This window comes from Mustela lutreola, chromosome 3, assembly GCF_030435805.1.
Source record: "Mustela lutreola isolate mMusLut2 chromosome 3, mMusLut2.pri, whole genome shotgun sequence".
Taxonomy (NCBI): domain Eukaryota; kingdom Metazoa; phylum Chordata; class Mammalia; order Carnivora; family Mustelidae; genus Mustela; species Mustela lutreola.
Window position 1 is genome coordinate 120,273,960 of NC_081292.1, and position 27,281 is coordinate 120,301,240.

The following is a 27,281-nucleotide window of genomic DNA, read 5'->3' on the forward strand; positions in this document are numbered from 1 at the left end:
TGGTCTGCCCTGCTTGGGGAAGGCAATGTGGTTATGGTGTAGCCTCTTCTCATAGCCTCTAATGCCAGCTGTCTTGGTGTCTGAGGTGTAGGGGTACTTCAGCCTTACCTCTGTGTTCTAAGATTCTTTCAGTGGTGTCTTATTCTTCAGTAGACGTTAACTGTTCTTGTGAGAGACATTAAAGTCAAGATGTGGTCATCTTGGTGATGTCACTTCTATTTGATTTTTAAATGAAATATGGCTCCTTGTCTTTCCTCAAACTCTATGTGATGAAATCACTTATCCAATAACTCTAAAGGATGAACATTTCTACTTCATTGTTAATTAACATATGACAGATTGATAGATTTATTTTTAAGTTCTTAATCCATTCTATTATCCTTTTTTTTAAGTATATGTGCTGCCGAAGTAAGCACTGCCCTCTTTTTTTTAATTAATGTTTTATTGGAAAAGATACATGAAAACCACCTATGTACAGAACCCTAGTTGAACATAACAAGGAAACCTCTGCACAATTTTTGTCTTATAAAAGCTTGACTTCTTTGGAGTGACTAACTTCTTGCTCATTCCAGCAACAATGTCCCCGTTAACTTGGTTCCTTTTCTCCAGGTTCAAAATAAAATCAAATTATCCTAAGGTCAGGGCTTAATTGAGTCTCTGGCAAATGAAGAGAGCCATATTTCTTTAATGTCTCAAGTTTTTATTTAAGTTCCAGTTAACATATAGTGTAATATTAGTTTCAGAAGTAGAATTTAGAGATTCATAATTTATTAGTTTACATACAACATCCAGTGCTCATCATAAGTACCCTCCTTAATCCTCATCACCCATTTAGCCTCTCCACTGTCTCCTATCCCACCCACCCCACACTACCTTTGTGATGATATTGAAAATATTGCAAGAGAAGTAGAAGGAAAAACTCCGGAAGAAGTTATTGAGTACTCAGCTGTATTCTAGGAAAGATGCAATGAACTCCAGGACATAGAGAAGATTTTGGCTCAGATCGAAAGGGAAGAGGCAAGAATTCAAAGAAGAATTAGTATCAAAAAAGCACTTGAAACGAAGATCGGACGGTACAAAGAATCTTTTCATCAGCTGAGAATATCATATGGTACTAACAAAGGAAAAAACTACACTGAAGAAGAGGATAGCTTCATAACCTGTATGCTTCACAAACTTGGATTTGACAAAGAAAACGTTTATGATGAATTACGACAGTATATTCACAACTCTCCTCAGTTGAGATTGGACTGGTTTCTTAAGTCCAGAACTGCAATGGAGCTCCAGAGGAGGTGTAACACCTTAATTACCTTGATTGAAAGAGAAAACATGGAACTAGAAAAAAAGGAGAAGGCAAAGAAAAAGAAGAGAGGACCAAAACCTTCAACACAGAAACGTAAAATGGATGGAGCACCTAATGGTTGAGAAAGAAAAAAGAAGCTGAAACTATGAATATATATATATGTTCCATAATCACTTACTTTAAACGAGTAGTTCTTTAATTTACGGATCTTCATAAGATGTACTATACAATGCTCAATTGTTATGTCATTCAAAGACATCAAGTTCATCTGTTTACTGAACTTGCAAACATAGTACATAGTTCCACTTTTTTAAATGCAGCAGCTGTGTTGAAATTTTTTTTTATCATTAACACTTGAAGTAATAAAACAGGCTTCATTTATTAAAAAAAAAAAAAGACTGTAATTACAAGTAAGAAGGATTGGCCTAAATGGTAAATATGATGAAGTCAGACAAAATGCAGGCTTTATAGTTCATGATTTCAATATATAAAAATCTGTCCATTTCTACTTGGACAAGTCCCATGAAAAAGTGGATGATTTAAAATAATTTCCTTACAGATGTTTTATTTAAGCAGGTAGCACAATCTACTAATGTTGTTTGATCTGTGTTTGTTATATTGGTTGTAATTAATTTTTAAATTCATCACTAGCCGAAAATTTATTAACTATTAACTACATTCACCTTGTAAATTACTGCATAAAACTTGTTGACAATGCACTGACTTTAGAAAGATGTTAAGGTACATAAATAGAGTGTAAATAAAATAGTGTTGATGTACTGAAAGATGAACTGTATAAAAAAGTATTGGTAATTGTATATGGAGTGTACCTGTTTATCTGTAACTATTATCCAAACAAATTAAATACTGTGGATACATCTAAAAAAAAAAAAAAAAGAAAAGACAACCTCCAGCAACCCTGAGTTTGTTCTCTATGTTAAGAGTCTCCTTTATGGTCCACCTCTCTAAGAGAGCCATATTTTTTAAAGGCTTGGTGATGGGTTTTTGAGCTCCCTCGGGGCAATAAAACGTTTCATCATTGGAACAGACTGCACATCTGCCGTGGGCCATTTTGGGTTGTCTTCTTTCCTGGATGGTTCATAACGGGGATTGTTTATCTAAAACTGGGTGTGGTCTGGGTAAGCCTCCTCAAGCTTCACAAGTCCTGTGATGCCTGGCTCTTTGCAGTTTCCGTGGTAGAAGAAGGCTTCTTTCTCCAGCTTCATGGTTGGAAGGCAGTTCTGGGCCTGTTCTGGTAGCTGTGAATACCATCTCGGCATGCTGTCTACTTGGGCTCTGCTTTAAGATCCTCAGTTCACATCTATGTCTTTCTCTAGTCTGCTTTTTGTCTCTGACTTTCATCAGCCAGTAACTGTTTAGATGCTTCCCACGTTTTTTAGAGGCTGGTCCTCCTAGGGCTGGAGTTACCCACTTACGCTGATGTTCCTGCTGGGTTCTTAGTGTTGATGTATTTTCCTGCTGGTCTCTTATTGCTAGCCCAGCAGACTCAGCAGCCCCAACCATCCTCTTCTGGGGCTTCAGCATGTCTCCCTGCAGGGGTGTTTTCTCACAGCACTGCCCCCACCACCTGGCAGATCTATTGCTTTCTTTACCTTTTTTAGTTGAGAAATAATATGATAATAAAAAATAAATATAATATATAAAATATACATAAATAAAATATAAATATAAAATATAATATAAATAATAAAATATATGATTAGATTTGCCATTTGATAGAACAAGCCTCCTCATTTTGCTAGTCTTTCTCATGAATGTCTTGGGTATCTTAAGATCTAAAATTTCATAAATTTTTTTAAATCTTTCTAAGTTATCAACTGGAATCTCATTGAATATGCAGAATAATTATTATTTTTTGTAATTATTTGTACGGATTATTGCTATCCATAATTATTGTACCCTACTAAATTTAGTTATTCTATTATGATTTTCATAGTTTTCTTTTTTTTCCTTATCTTCTTGTAGAACTGTGTTGTTGTTATTAATTACATTACATTAATACCTAGCACCCTATAATGTTTGTTGTTATTTTAAATGGTATTTTAAAAAATCTTGTATTTCCTAATGAGGAGGCAATAAATGTGTATCACTCAGATATACCTTCAAGAATGAACCTGTTGCACAGAATTCAGTCAGATAACAGCCTTGAGTTGCCATATCTCTGGGATCCATTACAGTATTTGAGTCAAATACACACTCTCCCTAGGCAGTTCCCAGCCAATGACTGAGCATGATAGGCATATCCAGGCCTCCTGTTGATTGCTCTATACAACACTCCCCTATAGGCAATTTTTGCCCTACAGCTCTCTGCAGGGCTGCCTGTGGCTTTTTTAGAGCTGCATTGCTCTTTGGCAGTTCTTCTTATTTCTTGAAATTTTGAAGAAACAAAATGCTTCATAAATATAGGGCTTAATTTAAAATATTAACATACATCTACAATCTGAAACACTCTCATTCTGCTACTTAAATAATCTGTAACCTCTTCATCATCATCATTCTATCAACAGAATTCATAATGTGATGTGACTTTCCATGTCACAGGATTCAATTTATCAGGCTGGATTTTCACCAGAGGGAATGAAGTTTTCATGAACCATGGCCAAAAAGCATCGGACTACATTTCTGTCCTGAGCCTAACTTGCTTCTCCCAACCCAAAACACATTTTTATTTTCAATTGGAAAAAAAATGTGATCTGCCAAAGAGTTTGAGTTCATATTTTTATTGAAATAGAGGAACCATAGGAAAATACATGAGAGATCATTAAAATTCATTCGTTAAGTTTTCATATTGTCAAATACAGAGAAAGATGGTCCAGGTTAATTAAGCCAGGGGATATAAATGCTGCACCCAAAATTCAGTTTATACCCAGGTTATTGATGCAAACATTTGTTACCACATACGGCTTTAAATATTTCGAGACATTGGATTTGATGTTTATACCCTAAAGTGCATGAATCTTCCATATGGTGGTTTTCTGTTATACATAGTATTTGAGTTATATGGCTAAGTGATAGAAGGTTTTAGTTCAAATGTGGATGTATTCATGTACACACACACACACACACACACACACAGCCACGTACACACAAGCTTATGCAAGCATTAAAACTTAGCATGAACTTTTGAGACCAAGTGAACAACCCTGACTATAACTCTGAATAAGTACTGGAGAGATGTTTTAGCAAAATATAGAATTATTTTTCCTGGGCTATTTTATTTAAAAGGTACAATTTCAACTCAATTTCCCATATCTGTCTTCAATATTAATGGCAACAAGTAATTTAAACGTCACCTTGTTGTTTAAAAAAATCTACAAATACCTAGCTTCATCATCCTCTTCATAGTTTCTATCTACTGAAGAAGCAAATATGATTAATTACTCATTTACATTACTCAATGAGTAAGAAGCTCTAGTTTGAGCAATAAGTCTACAAAAAATGGTAAAACAAAGAAAAGAGTTGGGATTGCTTGGTCAGGGCCTGTAGAATAGTATTTTCTGTATTTCTTGTCTGGATTACATGCCCTGAGGCCAGAGGCCTGACAGTGCTTGCCTATGCAGCCATAACAAAAAAAGCATGGTATTGTTTTCAAAGGACTTTTCAACTGTAATGAAAATTTTCAATTAGCAAAAACATGACCAAGGGAATAAAAAAAACCAAAATTCATCCAATAATCTGAAAGATGTATTTCGAATACTCATCACACAAATACTACAAAAATAGATATTTTTATTTATTTATTTATTTATTTTAAATGCTCAGCCAGAATACAAGCATCTGCTTCTCTTTGTGCTTAGTGATGGTAGAACTTTGTAACCAGGGTTTCTTAAAAATAAGAGATTGGAGGAAATGCTTCAGCAGGAGATATGGACTTATAAGGAGAGCTCTGTTTCTGCAGTGCCAAATGTCACTTCTACTCAAAGACCTCATAGGAAACAAAAATTCTCAGTCATATCAGTTTACCATAATGTTGACTACTCTTCCTTTCTTACTAACAATTACAGAAGGAGTTGTACTGCATGTTTGGCAAAGAGTAAATGATGAAGAGAGAGTTTAGAGGGCCGTGATTCTTACAGAAACTCACACAAACAAATTGATTGGAGATGATCTATACAAGGAAGTGGATTGACATTGCAAGGGTCAAGACTGACTGCAAATTTTGTGTCAACTATAAAGCATTAGCTCCTCCCATTCTCAGAGCTCCAGCTTTTCTATGGTGACAGAAGAGGTAGCTCTTGGGACCACTAGATTGATTTGTCTAACAAATAGGGCATTTATGCTGCCACAAATATTCCTTCATTTAATTTACCTTTGGTGTAAATGACAGTAGTTGAATATTTTTCCCCCCAGCAAACCCATAAAGGAGAAAAGTTAACCCAAAAAGGAAATGGGGCAAAGATCATAACTGAAACTAGGTGTGGCACATAAATAATGTATCTGGGAATAGTACAAAAAAAATAACAAAATAAAATTACAAGAAAAAATTAATAGGAGCTAGAAGAGAAGGGCATGTTTACATGTAGTCTGCCTTTGAATAAATATAAATGTTAGCATAAATTGAGTTTAAACTTATGTAGATAATAATAATGGAAAAGGAAATTTCCTCTTAGGTTAATTGTTGCCAGATGCTCCTGTTTTTAAATAGTATGATCCAGTGCTACCAGATTTGCTACTGTAATCTGGCTTATGTTTCAATGGATTACATAAAACTAATTAGTCAAATTAGGATACATGGGAAATGCCAACTGCTTTTTCTAATCTGTTTTGATATTAAATTTCCATTCTTGGCAACATATTATCTCCTAAATGCCTTTGGGAATAACAGTATTTTAACTATTTTGTGTAATATATGATTAAAGCCAAGATTTAACTAAAACATTTTAGTATTCTATTTTTGAATATTCATGAAAAACATCTTTAACAATATTTATTTTTCCCAAGCATATTTTCCAACTTCTTCTGTATTAACACGTGCTTTATAGTGTTTGCTTTATATTAATATATAGGAACAAACATACATTGTTCACAATTATATTTCTAATGATGCATATAATGTTTGGCTTTGGACCTATTGTGTACTGAGAAAATAGTTTATCATTTAACTGTGTTAAAATTATAATACTGACAAGAATGTTTCAAATATTCAATCTTTAAAATTCTTTCACTTTATGCTTTAAAAAATCAGCTAGCTTACCTGAATATATTTTACATTTTTCTAGCTAACGGAATTATAGAGACTACTTCAACTGATAATTTGTAAGCCTAGCCCCATAAGTAACACTTTATGTATGTACACTGACTTCATTTTCAAAATATGAAAAACTTTTATTATCTTCACTATTTTGTCATACACATATTTAATGCTACTATTTTCATTTGTATAGTAGACCTTACTTTGTCTTGCTTAGGCCAAGCTCATTATTCTAAGTAATTCTGTCTTTATCTTACATCATCATTTTCCCACTCTCTATTGGATCATTCCCATAAACAAACACATATACTGTTACTTCTTTAATTTTTTTTTCTCACTGCACTTTCCCCCTGCTAACTACTTTCCTATTACTCTGCCCCCTTTTGTAGTAAAACACCTAAAATAGTTGTTTTGTTTTCCCTCCTCACATGTCCTCACTTTATCATGTTTTCTCCCTCATCACCTTATTAAAAATGTTATCTTTAAGATACTACCAAACTAACTAAAGCCAATTGACTTGACCTACAGGTAGCATTTGAAGTAGTTGAACATATCCTTCTCCTTTCTATACTTTCCCACATTTCTTCCAAGATTTTACTCTCTCGAATATTTATCCTATCTCCATGGTCACCCCATCTCAGCCTCCTTTGCTGGTTCCTTCTCTTCTCCCCAGTCCCTAAATTGGAACATTTCCAGTCTTAGACTTTGGTCTTCTCTTCTGTTTGCTCATCTTGTTGGAGATTTCATCTAGGCTCATGGCTTTAAAAACTAATATATGCAGAAAACTTCTAAAGTTGTATCTCCCACCCACAGTTCCCCATCAGATTGCAGACCTTTACATCAGGTTGTGTCCTTGACGTCTTTATTGGATGTCTACTTGACATCTCAAACATACTTCAGAATGGAGTCTCAATTTCCCCTCCCCATATCTGTCCCAATATAGGTTATGCCCCACTATTTTCCCAGTGCTTATGCCAACATAAGTGGAGTCATCCTTGAATTCCCATTTTTTCTTAAAACCTACACTAACATGTGAGGAAATTTGTTATCTCTAACTTCAAAACATATTCAAAATCCAAATATTTTATACTACCTATGATCAAAATTGATCCCCAGGACTACAACACTCTCTCAACTAATTTCTATACTTGTATTTTTGTCTGTTAGACTCTATTCTCAACACAAGAGCCAGAGTTTTTTGAAAACACCCTCAGAATTAACACCTATTGAGGCAAGAAGTGCTGAAAGGGAAGGGAAAGGGGCATCTTTGGGCAAAGGGGAAAGTTGAGCTACCATAGAGTCTCCGAAAAGGTTATTCTATCCCACAGAAATCTCTGAAATGGCCATGGTCCTTCTGAGTGGTCTCAAGGTAGTGGGGAGCAGCAGAGTCTTTAGTTCCCCATTAACCACACGTTGACTATAGGCTGCCCTCAGAGGCAGTGAAGCTTAGGCCAGCACACTCCCTGCAGCAAGCAGAGAAAAGTGTCCCAGTTGGAATCTATCAGGTAGCAGCAGCAAAATCTGCAAGTATAGTATAAGCCCTCCAGTTCTGAAGGGACATGTGGTTGGATCATCACGGGGTCTACCAAACAACCAATTGAAAAATCACTGAGCTTAAACAAACAAACAAACAAACAACCACACACACACACACACACAAACCACCAGCAACAAAAAAACACGTAGGAGACTAAGTAGATGGAATTTGCCTAAGTTCAAATTTGAGAATAGAATATTGCTGGGTTAGCGATCTGACAAAATATAAATTCCATCTCTTCCTTATGAACTTCAATAGCACTGTTTACAAAAATTGTGAATTGTAAGCTATTTTCAAATGGAACATGTGATTAATGATTCAAGAGAGAGTAAGTCTCAAGGTGTCAAGTATGTGACAGGGATGGTAATCACTCAGTGGCTTCAGGAAGGTTCCCTTATTACCAGATATCTTTCTACTTTGTTTCTTTCTGCATGAAATCAGTTCCATTCTTTCCTTTAGCTTATAATTTTCTTTTGTTTAAAATAATAGGCACTCTGAAAAAGGAAAACTCATTGAACCTTTTTGGTCACTACAACTAATTTGTTCTAAGCCATCTATACTCAGTAAAGACTATTGGCCCTTTATGTGCCAGATGCTGTGTGAGGTTGTGAGCTTACTAGGGTGAATGAATTTCTAAATGATTTCAAGGAACTCGGCAATTTAGCAATGGAAAAAAAGAAACTGTAAAAGCCCATTACTTCAATGCAGCTTGATACGTGCATTGACAGAAATTTGCCCAGGGTCCTGGTCAAAGGTCACCAGAGAGGCATCCTGGAGGACAAGTAGGGTTAATCAGTGGGACACTAGAGGTGGAGGTAATATTTCAGGCAGAAAAAGCTGTGCCCACAAAGGTTAGGAGGTCAGAAAGGACACAAAACACAGTGGAACGTACATGGGATCGATAGCCCTGGGACCGAGAGCCTGAGGAAGGCAAGCTGTGATGAGAGGGAGGTTGGAGCCAAAGCAGGAAAGAGAGCAATTGTATTTATTCAACTCTTTTTCAAGCTCACTGTTTCTATAGTAGAATAGGAAGTTATGCTTGGAGGGAAATAATATTGAAACACAAGAGCCAGAAATTGTGGTAGATTTTTTTTTATATTAATAGTTTATAACATATTTAAAGCAAGAAAATCTTCCTTTCCCTAAAATTCAAGTTATTTACAAAGAGTGATATTTAATCTTTTTTCTTGTGTTTATGACTGTAGCCTATACAGAGAATTCAGTGAAATATACAGATTTTCTTCCCCTATAAAAATGCATGTAAAATGGTACATATTTAATTTCAAGGTGTTTATAGATTTCCTGAAGCTTATCCATGGCTGCTTTAGAACACTGCATTAAAGAAACCCAATCTAGCATTTATATATCAATGTGATAAGATTAGAGCCAGTATGTTTGTTCTTCCCCTCCACCCTCATATCTCTGCTTAAAGCACACAGTATTTTTTTTTAAAGATTTTATTTATTTATTTGACAGAGAGAGAGGGGGCACACAAGCGGGGGAGTGACAGGCAAAAGGAGAGAAAGAAGCAGCCTCCCCGCTGAGCAGGGAACCCAATGTGGGACTCCATCCTAGGACCCTGGGATCATAACCTGAGCCGAAGGCAGATGCTTAACCAACTGAGCCAACCAGGCAGTGCTCAAAGCACACAGTATTAATTCTAGTTGACAATTCATTTATTTGGTGACACCCAGACTCATGATGTACAGAATCACTCAACTTCTGGGCAGGGCTAGATGTATGTCACCCTGGTCATGCAACCCCTTTATCACCGAGTGTATAAATTCTTTCTGGGAATAGAGCCTTGTCTTATGCCCACTATAAATCACTAAGATGGTGTTATGGTACTATTTCCTTCTGTTTTGTCCACACTAGATTTGGAAGCAAATGTGACAACAGCTTAAAAAGTCTTTTACCTGTTGTAAATATGACTTCTTAAAACAGGAGCCTCATCCTTTATGAGATGTCACAATAATTTTATTGGGGAGACAGATTCAATCAATGTCACTGATGGAACTCTATTAAATAATTACACTTACTCTTTTGAATTTTTTCTCTAGTTGGCACTTGAAACAGTTCCAGATCGCAGTGAATATGTTTTGTTACAGTGAGAAAGTTGAAGGATTTTTCTTTGTCTTCATTTATTTCTCCTTTGCCACTTCTATAGGTTTAATTTCTACCAGTAGATGCATATTCATTGGATTGAATGCTTACATCTTAAAACAAAGCATGATACATTCTAGATAACATGATAGACATCTTTGCCATACAACTTTTCCAAATTTGAAAAATAGCAATTTCTTGCCCAATATTTTAATTACTAAAATATGGACTTACACTAAAAGAAATGGAAGGTTACACTTACACTAACTTACACTTACTTACACTTACTTACGTGACACTTCACTTACACTAAAAGAAATGTCAGGCTGGGAAAGTTTGGGAAATGCAAGATGTATGTTTGAAAACCTCAGGAGTTATTGAGGATAGAATTTGCTATTGGACTTTGGTTAACAGAACATGCCCACTAACTGAAATATCAATAAGAATAATGTGTGTGTGTGTGTGTGTGTGTGTGTGTGTGTGCATGTGTGTGTTTGTTTTAATTTGTTTGAGCCAAGTGTCTGATTATGGGGAAAACTGTCCTTATACAGTGACTGTAAGGTCTCTTGGAAGCCTTTATGGCCCTACTTATTTTTGTAATTAGTCATATTTTTCATATATTGGGGAAATTGCTTTGTTAGGAACAATCTTCAGAAATCATTAGAGAATTGTAATATGTAAACCTATTTATTAACCGCAAGTTATGGACCACACTGAAATTAATTTATTTGTCTACTTCATCCAGCAAAATTCTGAAGACATATGACTCAAGAGGAGTCAAGCACACTGTTTTACCTAAACAAAGACCCAAGGTGAGTTTTCTGATCCCTAAGGACATTTCAAGAGGAGAGTAAAACAAGAAGCAAAGGAAAACTTGGTTTATAGCGTTCACATTTTTTTCCTTATTGGATCAGATCTTTGGCCCATTTATAGATATATATAGAGATAGAGATAGATACAGATAGATGACAGGTAGATAGATAGATAGATCTGTTAACTTTTGCAGATCTATTAACTTTTTGAATATTAATTTACAACCAAGGACCTTCTTAGGTGCTAAGGATCCATTCATTTTCATTAGTCTCATGGCGTTTACACTGGGAGGTAAACAATATAATCACACATTATTGCATATAATTGTATATATTGTATATGTATATATAGTATATAGTATATCACAATTCTGACTTAAAACTGTATACTTACATTAAACATCATATATTAAGTTAACCTTCATCAGAAATGATACATAAATTGACTACCAGTATAGAGATATCAGTTATATATCATCATTGTGTTGTAAAAATTACAAATTAACTTATAAGTTTCAGATATTACACTAAATGAGTAATTAGATATTAGGGAATCCACAACTCAGGATATAGGAATATAAAATTTTTGTTTTTAAACAAATTAATAATTTAAGCTCCCATTTCTTTGGAAAAGCAGATTCTTAAACACAGGCAGTTTTGGGTTGTTTTCCCCTTAGGAGCTTGTCTAAATTCCGAATCATGGAGGCTTATATGGTACAAAACTTTGATTAGATGAGAAGTCAACTGACACACAGCATGTTGGCTGAAATGCCCCTTTATTTCCCCAACTTTAGCCACTCTTTCATGAGTTATATGCCATGTTTTAGGACACAGGAATGATTTCCCATCTTGCATGCCATTCTAGAGCACAGGAATCTTTGGGAGATTATCTTTGGCCTTATCAGCCATTTGTGCCCAGGTAGCCATTTTCTCTTGACTGTGAATGGGAAGGGCAACAAAATTTCCCACTGATCTTGGAATCTCCAAATCTATATTGAGATTTCGGCTACTCCCACCAACCCCCCTATCCTCCCCTATTTTCCACACAGGGTCCTGACTCAGTTTTCTAGTATGCATGATTAGAAAAATGAAAGAAAAGAGGGAAATTCCTGCTTTCTAATGCTGAGCATGGCAGTGATGTCCAAAAGAAGGGAAACAGTAAAGCCAGCCCAACAATCACTTCAACTTTTCCGTTTTTATTGATGATTGTAAACGAATTGTTTAGCTCTAACCTTCAGTTTATTTACTTGTAAAATAGGGATAAGATTAGTACCTACCACAACAGATTGCATAAGAATTTAATGAGATAACGAAAAACCTTAGTTTGGTACCTAGCGTATTAAAAAAACTTAAGTTTGGTGCCTATCACAAAATAAAACCTTAATGGATGCCATCTATTATATCATGTTCACTCTTCTAGTATAAATATATATATATATATAATATTTTGATATAAAAATCAGTAATTACTATAATTACTTATTATTTTTATAGATTTTTTTGGGTGTTGCTGTATTTTTGTGGTATCTAGAGATAAGTTTTTTAATAGTAACAATTCCTCTTCCATTCATCCTCACATGGGTTATTCTCACATTTGCATTTTGAAATTGTTTTTTGTGAATTAAATTAGTAAATCTTCTTAGTGGTAAACCAGAAGGTTTAAAATATTTAAAGTTCAATATTGTCTGACTATACTGACCATTAAATTTATAACAATACAGTTAAATGATAAAAACATAAAGCTTGGGTAGTGCCTGGCTGGCTCAGATAGAAGAACATGCAACTCTTGATCTTGGAGTCATGAGTTCAAGCCTCATGTTGGGCACAGATGTGATCTAAAAAAATCATAAAGCTTGGAAGAATTTTAAAAGTAGCTTTTTTTTTTTTAATCTGTTGCATTATCTTCACATAGGACATCACATGAAAACATTTTGCAGGCAAAAGATGATCAAATCTTTATTTAAATGCCTTTAGAAAAGAAGATGCAAAGTCTGCCTCATCAAGCTACTCTAGGTCCTAAAAACAAAATGCCTAAACTAAGGAACCTCTGCTACTGCTCAAAAGTTGTTTTCTTTCCCCTGGAAAGTTAAGAGGAAACAGTTCCCGCTCTGAATGCAAGAAGATATGAAAGCAAAATCAAAGTGTGTTGTTGCCATTATTAAGTACACTTTCTAAATTCTACCTAAACATTTGCAATTAATGGCAGATATTTTAAGACCTATGGTTTGAGTAATTACCTTTAATAGTAGTAAATGTTAGGTCTCTTCAATTTCTTAGTTGTGAAATTTTCTGAGTCATTTATAGCATGTAACTTCATACATTTATATCCTTTATATTTTAAATTTTCTGAAAACCAACTTCCATTGTTCCTTTTTCTCCTGAATTATACTTAATACAATAAAAGCAGATATTATTCTTCTTTTCAATGTGACATTTTCCACCCTATATGACTCAAAAATGTACTGCTTTTAATATAGCTAAAGATATGTCCGAAACAAAAACAACCAGACCATTACATATACAGATAGCTAATAAGTCAGTTTTATTTTCTTCTTGGAATTCCACTAACAAAGAAAATAATTATAGAGACAACCAATCTAAATTAAAAAGAAGTATTTTATAGGGAAAAAAAAAGACTCAAGATTGAGATCTATCCCCACAACTTGAGCTGGCTGTCTGACCTCATTAACATCTTCTAATTTCAATTTATTTGTCCTCAACATAGCATGTATGTTTCATTAGTGTTACCTTTTCATAAGATTTTAAGACGAATTTCAGTTTAGGTAACAAATATGAAACATTCACGACTCTGATCTTCACTATAATTGTGGTGACTATGTAAGTGCTTTACTTTTATCAAATATATATACTAGATACAAAACTTGTCTTTATTAAAATTCAAACAATAGCCCATTCTAATTTCAAAGTTTAAAAAAATACTTCGCCTAGCAATTTCATTAAATAATTTTGAAGATACTTTATATGAGTCATGATGCTTCCTTAGCAAAAAATAGGACACACAAATCAAAATGACTTAAGCTATATAAAAAACTCATTATCTCATTTAAAGAAAGTCTCACAGTAATGTGGGAGCATCCTTGCTTGACTACGGTGTTACTATTCACTGTATGATAAGTTTAGTGTCAGAATTCTGTACAATGGGAGATAAGACACTATCTAGTGGGGGAAGTAACAATTTCATTTGCCAGCAACATTCTCTTCCCATCTGTTGGCCAACATTTTGTCATATGCTTAATGTCAATCTAGTTATTTGCAATGGCAATAGGATTACCATAATTAGTTATGTTGGGTTGTCCAATGCAAAAGCCAGTAGACACATATGTCTATTAAAGTTAAATGAATAGTCATTTTAAATAATTATTAATTAATTGATAGTAATTAAAATAAAATTTAAAATTCAGTTTTCCTGTCTTACTAGCCACATTTCAAATACTTAATAGCCCCATGAGGCCAATGGCTACTCTGTTGGGCAGTGTATAAATGGAATATTTCTGTCATCATAGAAATTCCTATTGTACAGTGTGAAAATGTTAAGATAAATCAGGATTTATCTCTGAGCTAGAGCAAGTATCATCTTCTTTGAAAGCTGACTATCTGAACAAATTGTGTTTCTATCTACCAAGGAATATATAAAGATTGGGTATAGGTATACAAGATGCTATATCTGCTACATCATTTTTTGAAGAACAGAGATTGCCACATCATACAAACCTTATTCCCAGCATTACATATTCTATGTACCTCTCCTCTGTACTACATATTAGCTGGCAAATGGAGAAGAGGCAGGGAGATTTACAGAATAATATCTGTGAATTAGAGTTGGCACATAAATTAGACATAAGATAACTACTTAAAACTGAAAATGAAAAAAAAAGACTGAGAAGGTGGCATAGAAAAATATGAACGAATTATACCATTCTCCATTGCAAAATAATTGTGTCCATATTTTAATTTCTGCAACCAATTGCATGGTTTTGTTTTCATTTTGCCAGATATCAAATGAAAACATATTTTATATTTAGGAAGTATAGCCTATTGCTTAGAACTAATGGTCTGCTTTATCTACAGGAAGAAATATGTAAGAGTTCAATGAAAAATTGGGTTCCTACATAGTTTAATCCCTTGTCTTCAAGGCGAATTACCTTTGTAACCTGAAGAAATGTGATTCTCGATGCATTCTGGTTCATGTGTACCTGTCTCTATAGCGCTTCTTGTTGCTCCACTGCGACCCTCTCCACTAAAAGGAGGGAGCCAACTAGGTATATTGGAATAATCCCCAGATTCTACTTAACTCTCCACATTATTAAAAGGTCAAAGATAGGGACTCCTGGGTGACTCTGTTGGTTAAGTCTGACTCTTGGTTTTGAGTCAGGTCATGATCTCAGGGTCATAAGATTGAGCTCTGTGCTGGGTGTAGCACCTGCTTGGGATTTTCTCTCCCTCCCTCTCTTTTCTGTCTGCCCCTCCCCCAACTCACATGGGCATATGCTCAAGTGTGCTCTCTCTCGCTCGCTCTAAAATAAATAAATAAATAAGTAAGTAAATAAAATCTTAAAAAAGTCCAAGATGAATAATAATGTCTTGATAATCATTACTATAAATGGAACAACAAATGTTGGTTATGTTAGAGTTATAAAAAAAATTGAATGGAAAAAAAATTGAATGGAGATTCCAGGAGAAAATGTTAGAATGCTTTTTGTTCACTGAGATAAAGGATGTTCTCTCTCACACAGTGAAGAATATCAGGAGAAATATACTTCTCAGGTCACAAAGCACTAAGGCAATTTACTTCTGTCCGTATTTTTATCAATGGTCCTTCGTCTATAATCCCTGACCTCTGAGAAATTTTAGGTTTGGCGCATTCTCTCCCCAGCCTGCAGGTCATGCTCTGTTCTATTTGCTGTGTCTGAAATAGCTGTGTGCTTTCATCCTAAATTCATGCTTTGGTTCCAGGACCATCTAAGCATCTGATTAGCTCCATCTTTTATCTCCTATCTCAGTGGCTTTAGACCTTTGGCCTCCTGTTTCTGATGTTCCCTACACACTCTGATTGATACAGAGCAGCAAAGTTGGGTTTAGAGCCCTGAGTGGGACAGGACTGGCCTCCTGCACTCTGCTTAATCTCCTTTCGAAAGAAGTCTGGTCTTTGGAGAATGATCAACGACTTTTCAAACAGTGAGTTTAAGCTTTTCGTTTATTTTGTGTCTTTCTTTCATATCCTTTCACTAATTAAAACTTAAAAATAGCTAAACAAAAAGGCTTGAGGGTGTACTATAGGTCACTAGAATGAATAATTTTTAATATTTAATATTGTGCATGTTGTAGCATACATCAATCTCTCATTTTATGTTGTTCGATATTTTAAACTGTATTTAGGTTGGCTTCATTAAAATCCATTTGCAATTTGTATGTTCTTTGGTAATTATCTACATCTCAAAATGGTACTCAAACTATATATTTTACATATTTGATAGATCCAGAAGTTATGTTTTATATGTATTCCTTTAATTCCTTAATTAAACCTGAAATCTTATTTCTAAGTCAAAATATGTGTTTGTAATTTTAAAGTTATAAAGATTGCCTCAGGTGGTCATCATTCTTTCAAAATTATCTTCCTCATCCAGTCAGCTATTTTTAAAAACTTTGTTGGTTTTATGATGTACCATACAATAGACCATGGATAGGGAGAGCTTGAGGGCATAGGGGACAGGACAGTACATCTGAGTCCCAGGTATAATAACTGGGTGAATTTTAAGTCATGTCATTTAACTTTCCATTGTCTTTGTTTCCTCATTCACAAGACTAGAGCTCCCTTGTTTCCTGTGTAAAAGGACCTGTGCTTCTTCCTACCGCCAGCTGCTGAAGGCAGGAGATTTTTTTCTCAGGACATACAGATCACACTGAGACTCGAGGGGATTTTGGGCAGAGAGCACAGATTTGTCAGTCTTCTGTGCTAAAGGACTTAAAGTGGGAAGTGCTTTTCCATTTAGTGCATAAATATGGAGTTTTGGTGTCTCAAAAGCTCCCATTTCTTGGCCCCATGTTCACCTTGTCTTAAAAAGCCTGAGTCTGGAGTGATCTGCTTTGAGCTAGCGTGTGGGGTTACCACTAAAAACACTGGAGGGTTTTGTCAAGATGATTTCAAATTTACTTTCATTGTTTAAAATTGTATGATGCAACAATGAAAATACAAACATTCCAAATGAAAATATAGGCAAAGGACATAAACAGACTCTCGTCCAAAGAAGATATCCAATGGATAATAAGCACATTAAAAGGTTTTCAGCATCATTAGTTACTGGGATGATGCAAGTCAAAACCACACTGAAATAACACTTCACCTCCAGTTAGGTGATCATAATAAAAAGACCTAAACAAGTATTGGGGAAAATATGGAGAAATTAGAACCCTCATGCCTTGCTGGTGGGAATGTAAAATGCAGAAAACAGTTTAGTAGTTTCGTTTCTTTTTCTTTTTTTTTTTTTAAGATTTTATTTATTTATTTGACACAGAGAGAGAGATAATGAGAGAGGGAATACAAGCAGGGGGAAGTGGCAGAGGGAGAAGCAGGCTTCCCGCAGAGTGGGTGCCTGACATGGGACTCGATCCCAGGACCCTGGGATCATGACCTGAACCGAAGGCAGTCGCTTAACGACTGAGCCACCCAGGTGCCCAAGTTTAGTAGTTTCTTAATACACTAAATATAGAATTATCATATTAGTAAGCCACTCTCGTCCAGGGTTTTTATTCAAGAGAATTCAAAACAGGTATTCAAAACAAAAACTGGTACACAAACATTCCTAATAGCTCTATTCACAATAGCCGTAAGATGGAAATAGTCCAAATGTTGGTCAATGGATGAATGGATAAACAAAATGTGTATATCCACACAATGCAATATTATGCAGCCAAAAAAAGGAATGGAGTACTACTGACCTACACTACAACATACATGAATGTTAAGAACAGTATGCTAAGTAAAAGAAGCCAGGCACCAAGGGACATATATTGTAGGATTCAATTTATATGAAATAGCCTGAATAGGCAAGCCTATAAGGACAGAAAGTAGATAAGTAGTTGCCATGGGCTAGAGGCTGGAGAATGGGGAATAATTGCTTACGGGGTGGGAGGTTTCCCTTTGCAGTGTTGAGAAAGTTCCAGAACCAGATAGGGGATGACGGATGTACAACATCAAAAACGTATTTGAAGTCACTGAATAGTACACTTTCAAATGGTAATTTTTATGTTATGTGTATTTTAACACAATAAAACAAATTATGATTCAATTTACACAAAGCAGAAATTTACATTTCTACTAAAGCAGGAGGGCCTTCCACATGTGGAAAGAGAAATTCCATTCTTATCAGCCACTTGCAGCAGTTGAAAAGGGAATTTTTTGTTTATATAGTTTTGTGATTTAAAGAAACAGCATTTCAAGGCATAATAAAAAATAACACTCTGGAGTATTAATTTTCAAAGTTTTAGTCGTGATCTTCAGCCAATCAAATTTTACCTCTTAGCTTCATGCTGCTCTGTTCTAAATTCTAAATTACCCTCTCTCTTTTTCTTTATCTTTCTCTTTCATGAATGTCATCTCTGTTCTCAGGTATATGCTGGGCTTTCTTAGACTTAGCACAAACACAATTATCTCTCAGTTATAGCGGTGTTTTTGTTGTTTTTGCTTCATTTGTAGCCAGTGTTTGTCACACACTACTGTGCATCAGAATTTAAAAAATTAAATTCTAAATTAAAATATTTGGCAGATAGTGATACAACAACAATGGTTTTGACTCCCTTACCACATTCTCATGTTTGTGAAAATTATCACACATACAGGATTGGCTGTAATGATGTCAGCAGCTGAACAAGAAGGTGGGTTTTATTTCATCAACTTTAATGAGTAGTACACACGTAGAGATACTTAATAGTAATAACCTCAGTGTTAAACTTGGGTATGGAAAAAAAAAAAATATATATATATATAGTAGCTCTGATTTAGAGCTACCAGCTTGCTTCTTGTGGTCATCGAATTTAGTCATTTCTGGGTTTAATGTCTAAGAATGCAGGAATCAAATTCTCATCTAATTGAGGCCTATGGTTCAGTCTTATTCTGGTTTAAAATTTCCCATTGGTCCCCCATTTCTGGGTTGTTCTACATTTCTCGTGGACTTTGCACTGCTTCTCACATGCTGCCACCATTGGCAAACTTCTGGTCTCTGCTTGGCACAGGTGCTACCTACAGATGGCTTGGGAGAAGCAGCTTTATCTCTCTAACCCCTACTAGTCACCAGGCCTACAGCTTTTAACAAAGTATTTGCCTTCTTGAGCCACAACTGAATAAGTGGATACCTCAATGCTCCCCAAGAGCATGATCTTCAGAGGACCACCTCCCCTTCTGCCAGCCTGTCTGGGGTCCCTCTACTGCTCCCTCATGCTGTTCTTGGGGATTCTGCATGCCTGCCCCTTTTGAGAATCCCAGACAAGAACCCAGATAGAGCATCCCCTTCTCTTACTTCTCCCCATACTTCAAGGGTAACTCTGGGATGGTTCCAAGCTTTTACTGCAATCAGATGAAGAGGACCAACAGATAACTCAGTCTGAAGGAGCAGGATGGATATATGTGCAAAGGTTCCAGAATAGAATGACCATTCCCCACCCAGTCCCAGCCAAATAAAGAGCTCGGAACTTTCTTTCCTTCTTTCCTTTCCCATTCTTCCTTTCTTCTTTTGTCTTCAAGAAAAATGGAAAGAAGACTAGCTTAGTAGGAAATTTGTGCATATACTTCAGTACATTCAGTTTTATAAGGAAATAGAGATTGATTTCCACAGTTATCTGATTTTTGTCACATGTTTCTACCCAAACAAACCAGGGGAGAAGCAACAACAACAATCCAACTAATCCAGTAAGATTATTTGAATCCTATTTAAATCTTTTTAGGTGACCAGTAAGGCAATACTGAATAAAACTTCAGAACTTAATCCACTTGCCTGCTCTCTCTCCGGTGGGGTATCTGGGTTCATGGAGGAGAGGTATTGCTTTAAGGGCTTGGTCTTTGGGAAAGAGACAAACGTTTTTGAGTCCTGCAGTATCCCTCCTTCCCTCATTCACACCCCTCCATCCCTGGCTTTCCCTCTGAAGTACTGGCTGCTGCTGTGTGAGTGGTCGTAGCCTTCCCTGCTAAGCCATGGGCCGCCAGCTTCTGCTGAAATCTAGGCTAGGAAAAGTCCTCTCTCAGCTTAAACAAGGTGCTAGCAGCCACCCTTGAGAAAGGGAACGTATCTTGGCCCTCCCAGTTTCCGGAGCCTGCTGGGATCTGAGTGTGAGATTCACCCTGCCCCAGGCCAAGGTTTAGTTACAGAAATTCCTCACCTGTGTCTAAGAACTTCCAGATCCCGCCACTGTCCAGGAAAATTGCAAGGCAGCACTGAATGTGAAGATCCAGGCCCTCTCTGTGCTGAGTATACTGTACAACCAAGGTTTTTCTAGACAGCTGTCCTTGGGAACATCTGAAGTCACCCTGCCAGGACACTTGAAGAAAAATTGGCAGAAGCTTCTGGGATCTTGACATTTCTCTAAATGAAAGAAATTTATCCCACACTCCATATATCTGACCACCTGCCTCTTCTGCTCCGTCTCCTGTCACCCCGTTAATCTACTGGGTCTGTAGATTGTGGTGGATATTACTCCATTTCTCTTTGTTGGAATGTTCCTTAGGTAAAATTCAGCAATCACATTCTCCAGGCCTCTGCTTCATATGTTAAATGGATAGAGAAAAGAATTTATCTTGAAAAGGCCTTGCCTTTACACTGTCTGTCATGGTAGAGTCTCAAAAATACTATATTTGGTGGCAAAACTTGAATATTAACTCTTTCTGCCTTTTGGTGGAATAAACCTAATACTGCTTTGCATTGATCTGCCCCAACCCGTATCCCCACTTGAGCATGGATACTTTTACAAAGAATTATCCAAGACATGGACATAGGTTACAGACATTGCATAGATGTCCCTCCAGTCTAATGCTGAGCACTGGGGAGATCTTTTAACATGCCTGAGGATGAGCTTGTTTTCTAGGAGTAGCTATCTTCATTAAACTATCTTTTGTTGTGATTAGCATAGTTTACAGCTCTGTAAGGGCGGAGGTTAACTTGTAGAAAACTGGTGTTAATGAAATCGGTTCCTGAATGGGAGCACTATAGCTGATCCTTGTTCAACAGAGATGTAGAAATTCTATCTAGAGGAAAAAGTAACTGCAAATGTTAGAGTTTATTGTCATATGTGACATTAATCAGTTTTGTGTCTGGTTGCAAATTATTTTCAGCGTTACGGTGACTGACAGACTACATAAATCTTCGTTTCTCGAAATTTGTTTTGAACTACATTTAACGTCCTACTGGTTCCCTTATTAATGAACTGAGGAAACTCTTTGACACTTGTTTGTTTATAACCTTTTGAAAAGTGTACTTTAATAATATTCACAGCCTGGGAATGAAGGTTGATGGAGAAGCACAGAAAGAGACTTTTAAAGATACATGTTTATACTTTTGGGGGCTGCATGTTTATCTTTCACTTAAATCACACTTAGAAATAAGTTACAGAATAGAAAAAAAAAATCTTTAGGGCAACATACAGGCTAAACACTAGAGTTCCTTGAAATATGTGGAAGTAGGTTATATTCAAAATAGCATTGAAGAATCCTAAAAAACATGGACTTTTCATCACTCTTATTTGGCATAAAATTCAAAGCAAAACTTTTTTGTTCAACCAAACAGTGCATAAGTTCCATTATATCCTTTATGACATTTTCTAACTGGAAGTCATGCTGAGTAAATTGGCGAGTGCATCTCTGCTTGAAACCATCTCAATATATGATTTCCTTTAGAACATCTATGTAGTATGTTGGAGGAGTGGGAGATAAAAAATGTTTAATTCTGAAAGCAAAAAGTAATTCATTTATTCAAAAGTTGTATAGATGTTCCATAATTATTCTGTCCAAAAAAAAAAAAAAAAGATAATTAACTAGTCATACGAGGTAGGTCTATGTATGGAAACCAAGTAAGAGTAAATGTATAGATTAGATGCAGAAATAGATGGAGATATAATATTGATCTTGTGACAAATTCAAATATTCATCTATCTATCTATCAATCTCTCTCTCTCTATCATCTATCTATTACCTATCTATTTAAACAAACTGGATATCTTGGTTTTGAAAACCTCCAATAACTTATTTGGGCTGTTTTTGCCCAGTGCAATAAATATCAAGATAATCAGAATTAAGTGAGATAAAATAGGACAGAATCTTGTGGAGAATCTTGTAGAGAATACATAGCCCCTTCACCTTCAGTACAACCCACCCAATCCTTTGTTTTTATGCTTACTTAGATCTCAGTGTATAATCAGAACAACTTTAAAGGAGGAAGAAAACATAAGAGGTGAAGTGCTTGGGTAGGCATCCACTACAGAGAGTGTCTAAGATATTAATGTCAGCCATAGGTGATCAGAGAGCAAGATGATATCTTGAGGGTTATACTCAATGTTATTTATGAAATTATTCACTATGTATAAAATTATTTTTATTAAGACTTTGATTAAGATTTTTATTCCCTCATTTGGGTGAAATTGTGATTTCAGATGTTGTGAGGTAGATGATGGGCATGTCATACTCAGCACACACCCATATGCCCAAGTGCTCTGTGACACCCCTTTTTCTGTCATTCCCATGCTCAAAATCTGTTGCCTTAATTCAAGGTTGCTGCTTATTACAACAAGTAATTTCTCCGCATGCTTATTTGCTCTTCAGCTTGCCACTTTCACTTTGTATCTACCTATCTGATTACCATGGTTGCAAGATGATGGATTGAACACATCACAGCCTGTCTCCCTTGTTCCTGGTCCTAAAAACGGTTTAAGAAATGGCAATAAATCCAACATCTCAACAACAAAAAAAGACAAGGATGTTCATTGGCCCACACATTGTGAGCATCTGAGGAGATCCAAAATAGTTGGAGAATTAAAGATGGAAATGACCACTTAGAATGCCTGAAAATTATTGCTTTAAAAATAATCAACACCAGGGAATGAGGCAAAGCTGGAAGTGTTTGTGCCACTGCGGGAGCAGCCGTATCCATGTCTGTTAACTACCACCTCACTGTGGTCCATGTGGCAACTATGAGAGGGTCTAGATGCAGAAAGTACTAGAGTTAGAGTTAGATACAGGTGAAGTGCATGAAACTCCTTCTTAAAAATTACTGGGCACTTGGGTGGCACAGTTGGTTAATCGTCTGCCTTTGGCTCAGGTCATGATCCTAGGGTCCTGGGATCAAGCCTCTCATCAAGCTCCCTGTTCATCTGGGAGTCTGTTTCCTCCCTCCCTGTGTGCTCTCTCTCTCTCTCTCTCTCAACTAAATACATAAATCTTTAAAAAAATTAGTTTATCATACATTATATACGTAGACATTAGGTCTATATGCCCCAGTGAGCTTATATTCCTTTAATAGCATAGGAAGTTCAATTCTATTCAACTCTTTCCCTCCCAACATAGGGCAAAGACAGATGAGGTGTAAAAAAGAGAAAATGAAACATGGCCCAGAAGGGTAGAGCAGTGGGTAGTAATAAAGCTCTCCCTTTTTTATTGCTCCTGATTTGAAACTCAGCTATAGTAGAATAAAGAGGATCTAAGACTTAATTTTGCTTCTGTTTTGAAATTTCTATTTTATTATTATGTTTACTATTACCATTTATAATGATGTAGAAGGTAGGTATCTTTTACCATTTAAATATTGGTTACCTTAAAATTTTATAAGAGCATTTTAAATCAATATAATGTCAATTTCACTGAGCCATACCTGAAACTCAAAGTAATATTTGGAATTAATCAACTCGTCCCCTGATCCCCAGTTATCACCACTTCAGAAAACAGGTATCTTTCTGTAATATATTATGTTCACTGACTTGGAGCTAAGAAACAAAGTAGCAAAACTGAAGAGTTAATCAACAGTCCCTCTCTGGATCCCAAATTATCTTCATTATTTCAATAAGTTCCTCAATGTGGTCTTGGCAAATGAGTCTTCCTATGTTTTCTAGAATATTCTAAAAACTCATGAATTGCTATGAAATGCTTATTATAGACACTTTAAAAAGATGAACGTAAATAACTATGATAAACCAGTGATTGTGATGAATGACTTTTCAGATTTAGGATAAATGACTGGCAAATGCAGGTAAGAAAGCAGACTTTTCTAAGGAGCTCACATTGGAGATGCTGTACAACTTAGGATCATCCATCAGAGAAGACTGAGCTGGCATTAATTTTAAAAACCTGTTAGTGTAATGCTTCAATTAATTGAATAAATAAACTGAAATTTAAGGTAATTAAGTCATGCATAGAGTTCTGCAGTTGGTGGCAGAATCAAGACTAAAACTAAGATTTTCTCACTCTTGATCCTGTGTTTTCTCACAACATTACACTAAATCATGACAGAAAAGTGATTGATAAGGTATGATTATTTAATCCAATCTCCTTTGGTTTGAAAACTTCAATTCAATATTTTATTTAAGGCAACTGATACTAAAGGGAGCAAATCCAAACTTAAAAATATTGAGGGAAGTACTATTCAGTCCATTATGCAGTTAATAAATATATCTAGAAAGTACGCTACATATTACTAAGTAATTCATCTTCCCCAAACACATGAATTCTGCATGTTATACTTTCTGGTTAATAGGACAAACTGTAGCAAGTAGATAGGTATGTGCATATTTTCTGAAGTGTTTATTAAAGCGGTATAGCAATGGCCCAAATAAATATTCTGAGAGCAAAGAGTACTGATTTCAAAGGAAGTTTACTGACTTCGATTCAGTTTCTTACAGGAAAACCTTGGGGAAGGAGTATTTGAGAATTTGGTGGTTGTATAACTGAAACAGAGGTGGGAATTCAAGAGGTTGACGAGAAATAAGATTACAAAGTCACTCTAAGAAGTGGTAGAAATTTATACTTTCTTTAAAATTTTACCCAGGTCTGGTCATGTTAATGACAGTTGACAATTACTTTAAAAATGTCTGTTGCTCTTCTTAGATCATAAAAGGTAAAGCTCACTCTCTTTATAAGCTGCTTTTGATGTTATGTTTGTGAGTCTAGTAAGGACTGAGATGACCTGTAGCTCCAAAACTTAACTATCTGGACTGAAAATGAAGGCTGTCTCCATCAACATCACTTTATTATTTATTCTGGAAAATTCTTCCCCCAGGAAACTAAAGATATAAACAGGTAAATAATTTCATTGTTTGCTTCCAGATCTTCTCCCAAATTCAGTTATCTAAAAGGAATGTCCTTGGGGCACCCGGGTGGCTCAGTAGGTTGAGTGTCTGCCTTTGGCTCAGGTCATGATCTCAGGGTCCTGGGATCAAGTCCCACATTGGGCTCCCTGCTTGGTAGGAAGTCTGCTTCTCCCTCTGTCCCTTCTCACTCCCCACCCCAGCTTTTGCTCTCTCTGTCTCTTGCAAATAAAAATAAATAAAATCTTTTTTTAATGAATAATAAATAAAAGTAAGAAGTCCTTCTTTCTGATGATCACTCCATAGGCATCAGTAAACTACAGCAGCCCGACTGAGGTATGAACTGAGTTTCCCTTGATGTGATCCCATTTCACACATTGTTATGGAGCCAAGAAAGGAATAATTCTGTCCCTAATTCCAAACGTGAATGTAGGTAGGGGAGAGTCATCTTCTCACCCTGGGCATTTCCCTGAACCCACAAAACAAGCACTGTACTTCCAGGCAGAGAAAGGTGAGGGTGGCACACCTCTCATCAACTGTGTTGTGTGTTTTATGTGTTCTATGTTCCTTCTCTCCACATCCCAACAAGAATCAGGGCTGGCTTCACTGACACATGACCTGTGCAGTTGTATAGGCCTCCGTACTTGGTTTAATACCCTGTTGTCATTGTCTTGATATTTGTAATGACTTTAGATCAAGGGACTCTGCATTTTCATTCTGTAAATTGCATAGCTGGCCCTGGGCAGGCTTCTTCTTTATCTTTTGTTTGTTTGTTTGTTTGCAGACACCATGCCTCTTATGTAGATCCTTATGATCCAGGGTCAAATATAATAAGATAAAGAATTCCCTAAAATTCTCTCTTGACAATCCTGCCTTTCTTGCTGCAAAGTATTGCTGTCTATCTCATTGAAAAATAAAAAAATCTAAGTATAGGTAATGAAATTTGAACAACTCTCTCTTTTGAAGCCACTTTTTAATAATTTTAACCTCTAGCCGATCCAAAGCAGAAGAAATCTGGAGCTGTTTAAGGAAAATGCTAGGTACATAGAAATTCAAAAGAGAAAGTCCTATTAGTATAGGTTTAATTTTATACAATTGTTAAAGAAAAAAATAATTGTATTAAATGTTGGTAATAAATATGGAAGTTTCATAGTTTGTAACAAACACAAATTAATAAAAATAGAATAAATGCTACAACAGAAAAATTATGAAAATGTATACAAACAGCCCATCAATATATAAAATAGTGGTCAAGCTTGATTAAAATAAAGGCAAATACAAAAAGATATTTTATTTGCCTATCAATTGTAAAATGATTTTAAGGTATGAAAGTCCCTTTAAGATTGCCAACATCCATTCTCATCTGCTGTTGCCAGTGGAACTGGCTATAATATGTATAAATAACCCAAACTTTCATGTCATTTATTCAATTTCATCCAGTAATCTCACTCAAAGTAATTTACCATAAAGATAGGTGCTGTCAAACAGTTATGTATGAAAATATTCACAGCAATGTTATCCACAGTGCAGACAGTATGACACTAGATATGTAGAAATAATCAGAGATGCAGTCCACAATTTATATATAAAGATGTTCACTGTAGTGTTATTCATAATAAAGACAGTTCCTACCTTTGTGTATAATGCCTTCTTGAAAATATGTATGTATTCTGAATGTCAGTAGGGTGAAAAACAGACTTACATGGAATAAAGAGGTTTCTATTCCATGAGATCCAGAAATATCATAAATCTCTAATAAAACCTGCCAAAGTTACAATTTCAGTGAAATACTTCCAGGTATCCTGCTTTATATTCTACTTTGTTTCAGTTTTATCTTGAGAATGATACTTTTTCTTATTAGTATCTGTGGTTTTTACATTCTTACATTTGCACATAATAAAATAGGAATTCTGAAATACAGTAAAGCCCTCAATTAGTTGCACATACTTGAAGAACCAAAATCAAATGGGCTAATGTTTTTGTTCATTATCAGATTTACTCATAATAAGGATTCAGTTC

At 35.6% G+C, this 27,281-nt stretch overlaps 1 pseudogene; it reads right to left on the reverse strand.

Moving 5' to 3' along the window:
* Nucleotides 1–468: 468 nt before the first annotated feature.
* LOC131827912 (thymocyte nuclear protein 1-like) lies at nt 469–2,848 on the reverse strand (annotated as a pseudogene).
* Nucleotides 2,849–27,281: the final 24,433 nt, after the last annotated feature.